The sequence below is a fragment of the Phoenix dactylifera genome, chromosome 10, assembly GCF_051530095.1.
Source record: "Phoenix dactylifera cultivar Ajwa chromosome 10, Ajwa_hap1_PhDact_Kaust_v1.1, whole genome shotgun sequence".
In the NCBI taxonomy this organism is placed as follows: Eukaryota; Viridiplantae; Streptophyta; class Magnoliopsida; order Arecales; family Arecaceae; genus Phoenix; species Phoenix dactylifera.
Window position 1 is genome coordinate 4,122,501 of NC_143199.1, and position 4,454 is coordinate 4,126,954.

Here is a 4,454-nt window from a genome sequence, read left to right on the forward strand (position 1 = left end):
CGCATCCCGTGCGACCGGGACGCATGTCCGGGCGGTTCCCGTTTGCAACGCTCCTCGGTACTTTGGAACGCTTGGGGTGGGCTTTGGGCGGATGCCCCGCTGGGGTGGTAGGGAGGGGGGGCTGCTGCCGCCGCGGCGGGCCTTCCGCTCCACTCCGCACAAGCCCGCCGTGGGCACTCGCTGCGGGCGTGCCCGGCACCGTTCGTCCTCGAGGGATTCGGCCCGTCGGCTCGCTCGGATGGGCCACGCGCAGCGGGCCCACGACGGAGCCGGCACGCTCCTTCTGCTGGCGCGGCGCTCGGTCTACGCCTCCGGCCGGCCGTTGCGGCGGCCGTGCACGGCGCTTCGGATCGGTCGGCCCGTCGTCCCGTCCCTGACGAAGTTTTCGCGGCCGCGCGCGCGCGGAGTTGGATCGGCCTTACTTGGTCCGATCCTTCGCCCTCGCATGTTGCGTGGGCTCGGTCCCGTCCCGTTCGGTGAAATCTTTGTCCGCTCTGGTGCGTCCCTGTGGGTTCCTTTGTCGGTTTTGCGGGTTCGGCCGGGCCTTCCGTGCCGGCCCGTCGGCTCGCTCGGATGGGCCCCGCGGAGTTGGCCCACGACGGAGCCGGCACGCTCCTTCCGCTGGTGCGGTGCTCGGTCTATTCCTTCGGTCGGCCCTTGCGGCGGCCGTGCGCGGTGCTTCGGATCGGTCGGCCGGTCTTCCCGTCCCTCATGAAGTGTTCGCGGCCGCGCGCGCGCGGAGTTGGATCGGCCTTACTTGGTCCGATCCTTCGCCCTCGCATGTTCCGTGGGCTCGGTCCCGTCCTGTTCGGTGAAATCTTTGTCCGCTCTGGTGCGTCCCTGTGGGTTCCTTTGTCGGTTTTGCGGGTTCGGCCGGGCCTTCCGCGCCGGCCCGTCGGCTCGCTCGGATGGGCCCCGCGGAGTTGGCCCACGACGGAGCCGGCACGCTCCTTCCGCTGGTGCGGCTCTCGGTCTACGCCTCCAGCCGGCCCTTGTGGCGGCCGTGCGCGGTGCTTCGGTTCGGTCGGCCGGTCTTCCTGTCCCTCACGAAGTGCTCGCGGCCGCGCGCGCGCGGAGTTGGATCGGCCTTACTTGGTCCGATCCGTCGCCATCGCATGTTGCGTGGGCTCGGTCCCGTCTCGGTGAAATCTTGGGCCGCTTTGGTGCGTCCCTGTGGGTTCCTTTGTCGGTTTTGCGGGCTCGGCGCCGGGCCTTCCGCGCCGGTCCGTCGGCTCGCTCGGACGGACCGTGCGCAGGTGGTCCCCGACGGAGCCGGCACGCTCCTTCCGCTGGCGCGGCGCTCGGTCTATGCCTCCGGCCGGCCCTCGCGGCGGCCGTGCGCGGCGCTTCGGTTCGGTCGGCCGGTCGTCCCGTCCCTCACGAAGTTCCTGCGGCCGCGCGTGCGTGGAGCGGGATCGGCCTTACTTGGTCGGATCCGTCGCCCTCGCCTGTTGCGGGGGCTCGGTCCCGTCCCGTTCGGTGAAAGCTTTGCCCGCTCTGGTGCGTCCCCGTGGGTTCCTTTGTCGGTTTTGCGGCCTTGGCGGCGGGCCTTCCGTGTCGGCCCGTCGTGGGCCCGCTGCGCGTCCGTGCGCGGTGCTTCGGATCGGTAGGCCCGTCGTCTGGGTCCCTTACGAAGCTTTGCGCGACCGCTCCTTTGTCGCCGGTCCCCTGTTAGGGCTGACCGAGCCCTCCGTTCGCCCCCTGGCCCGTCGCATGGGCCCCCGGCGCCTCCGCGGCGCCCCACCGAAAACTGTCACGACGCGCATCCAGCGCCGACGAGGTCGCAGGTTACGTGCGGCAGCCGGGGGGCTAGGCCGAGCGGCGGCGGGCCCGCCCACGGACGGGCGCGGGGAGGAGCGCAGCCGGCACGCGGCGCGGAGCGGCGGCGGCATGCCGCCGGGCGGCCGTCGGCTCAACCGTGCCCGAGTCCCGCGGGCACCGCGTCGCCCGGCCGGCGCGAGCGGCGGCGGGCCCGCCCGCGGACGGGCGCGGGGAGGAGCGCAGCCGGCACGCGGCGCGGAGCGGCGGCGGCATGCCGCCGGGCGGCCGACGGCTCAACCATGCCCGAGTCCCGCGGGCACCGCGTCGCCCGGCCGGCGCGAGCGGCGGCGGGCCCGCCCGCGGACGGGCGCGGGGAGGAGCGCAGCCGGCACGCGGCGCGGAGCGGCGGCGGGATGCCGCCGGGCGGCCGACGGCTCAACCATGCCCGAGTCCCGCGGGCACCGCGTCGCCCGGCCGGCGCGAGCGCACGAGGGCGGGAGGCAACCGGGCGGCGCCTGCGGAACCGGATGCGACGGCCGGCGCGGCACGGCCCCGACGGGTCCGCACCGAAGACCAGCGCGGTGCGGATCGACCGCTGATGAGGTCAGAGGTTACGTGCGGCAGCCGGCCGGCTGGCCCGAGCGGCGGCCGGCACGCGACGGGGATCGAGCGGCCCCGACGGCTTGCAGCCGGGCGGCCGATGGCTAGGCCGTACCGGAGTCCCGCGGTCGTTCGGGCGAAGGGGCGCATGCTGCGGGAAAGGCCTGCGGCGGCGAACCGTCCGCCCGGCCGGCCAAGCCTTCCGCGGCGGCGCGCACGTGGCGGCGCGGCCGAGATGACCGAGCGAAGCCCCGGCGATGGGCGGCGCGCACGTGTCCGTGCGGCCGAGATGACCGAGCGAAGCCCGGGCGGCGCCCGCCGTGCGCCCTGCCGGATCGCGCCTTCCGCCGGCGCGCAACGCCGGTCCCGCGTTCCGGCCGCGGGAGAGGCCTGCGTCGGCGAACCGTCCGCCCCGCCGGCCGAACCTTCCGCGGCTGCGCGCACGTGTCCGTGCGGCCGAGATGACCGAGCGAAGCCCCGGCGACGGGCGGCGCCCGCCGTGCGCCCCGGCGGATTGCGCGGCCCGCCGGCGCGCAACGCCGGGCCCACGTTCCGGCTGCGGGAAAGGCCTGCGGCGGCGAACCGTCCGCCCCGCCGGCCGAACCTTGCGCGGCGGCGCTTACGTGTCCGTGCGGCAGAGATGACCGAGCAAGCTCCGGCGATGGGCGGCGCCCTCCGTGCGCCCCGCCGGATCGCCTGCGAGCGGCGAGCGTCCGGGCGGGCCCCTTTCGCAACTTCCCTCGGTACTCTAAACACCCCTTGCCTCTCGGTCTTCCCCCCGACCCTCTCGGTATTTGCTCGGATATGTGCATGCATCGTCCCTCGTCGCCTTCGGTTATCCTCCCCGGGGTGGGCTTTGCGCCGACGCGCCAACGGGGTGGTAGGGGGGCTGCAGCCGCGGCCGCCGCGTTTCGCCATCCGCGCGTGCGCCGCCGGATCCGAGTGGAGGTCGCGGGCGACTCGTCGATGCTTGTACTAGGGGCGCATGCCGGCAGCCCCCCGCGGGGTGCGGGACCCCCGATCGGCGTGCGAGGGACGGGCGTCCGGGCGGGCCCCGTTTCCAACTTCCCTCGGAACATTAAAACCCCCCGACCCCCTCGGTCTTCGCTCCGGCCCTATCGCTATTGCTCGGATATGTGCATCCACCGTCCCTCGTTGCCTTCGGTTATCTACCCCAGGGTGGGCCTTGCGCCGATGCCCCGATGGGGTGGCAGGGGTGGGGCTGCCGCGGCCGGCGCGTTTCGGCATCCGCGCTTGGGGGCTCGGACCCGAGTGGAGGTCGCGGGCGGCTCGTCGATGCCTGCACCGGGAGCGCATGCCGGCAGCCCCCCGCGGGGCGCCGGACCCCCGATCGGCGTGCGATGGACGGGGGGAGGGGCGGGCCCGGTTTGCAAATTCCCTCGGTACTTTAAAATCTCACGGCCCTGTCGGTGCTCCCTCCGGCCCTATCGCCACTGCTCGAATATGTGCATCCACCGTCCCTCGTTGCCTTCGGTTATCTACCCCGCGGTGGGCTTTGCGCCGATGCCCCGATGGGGTGGCAGGGGGGCACGCTCTAGGCCGTGCCACGGGGCGCGGGCGCCGGCGCCGTACGTCCCTCGCGGCGGCCGTGAGCGGCACCTCGGCTTGCTCGGTCTGTCCTCCCGGGACGCGCGACCCGTGCGACCGGGACGCGCATCCCGTGCGACCGGGACGCGTGTCCGGGCCGTTCCCGTTTGCAACGCTCCTCGGTACTTTGGAACGCTTGGGGTGGGCTTTGGGCGGATGCCCCGCCGGGGTGGTAGGGAGGGGGGGCGGCTGCTGCCGCGGCGGGACTTCCGCTCCACTCCGCACAAGTCCGTCGCCTCGCGGCGGGCGCGCCCGGCACCGTTCGTCCCCGAGGGAGCCGGCACGCGCCCGCCGAGGCCCCGGCGCATGGGCGCCGCCGCCGGCCGTCCGCGCGGCGGCCGTGCGCCGGCTTCCTCCGTCGGCCCTCCCGGGATGCGCGACCCGTGCGACCGGGACGCGCATCCCGTGAGACCGGGACGCGTGTCCGGGCCGTTCCCGTTTGCAACGCTCCTCGGTACTTTGGAACGCTTGGGGTGGGCCTTGGG